Here is a 728-nt window from a genome sequence, read left to right on the forward strand (position 1 = left end):
GTGACATGGAAGTTATGGCTCTAATAGTTGTAATATAATATATTTCATGTAACGTTTTTGCCTGTTATGTTTAATTTATTGGCCAATAAAGACAGATTTTTGTTAAAGAAAGTTTTTCTGAACATCAATGAAATTCGAAACGGTGATAACTAAACAGATATACAACACACCATGCAGTGTGTATACACATATGTGTATTGCAAACAGACCTACACAGATTTAATTTAATTTATTAATATATTTGACAGGGACAGTGTACATTAATCAACATTGCTTTAAATGCATCAGAATTAGCCAAAAGGTTATTTTTCATCCGTTGTCCCTGGACAGATCTTAAAATTGTCTCCCTAAAAAACTTCTCTGTGCCTCTGCACCACCAAAGTGAGCATAAAATAACTATTTATACTTAAAGGATTATATAAATGCATATGAAACTGTCAAAACCCTAAACCCTTGGTTTCAGGGTGTAGGGGTAAGATGGAGAAATGGGATTCAGCCTTTCCTTCACGCTCCAACAGTCATGGACAGACACTTATTAATATGTAGGCCTAATGTTTTTTATTATCGCTTATATAGAGTCCTTGGGGTTCATTTCCCAAAGAAACATTAATTCCCTCTGCTCACTTTTATTGTGCTTTACATGGTAGGCTACTCAAAGACACTTTAGGGTAAAACCAGCACATATATAACAAAAACAGAAACATGAAACTAGCATATTTAAAGCAATT

Source organism: Etheostoma spectabile, chromosome 24, assembly GCF_008692095.1.
Source record: "Etheostoma spectabile isolate EspeVRDwgs_2016 chromosome 24, UIUC_Espe_1.0, whole genome shotgun sequence".
NCBI lineage: Eukaryota > Metazoa > Chordata > Actinopteri > Perciformes > Percidae > Etheostoma > Etheostoma spectabile.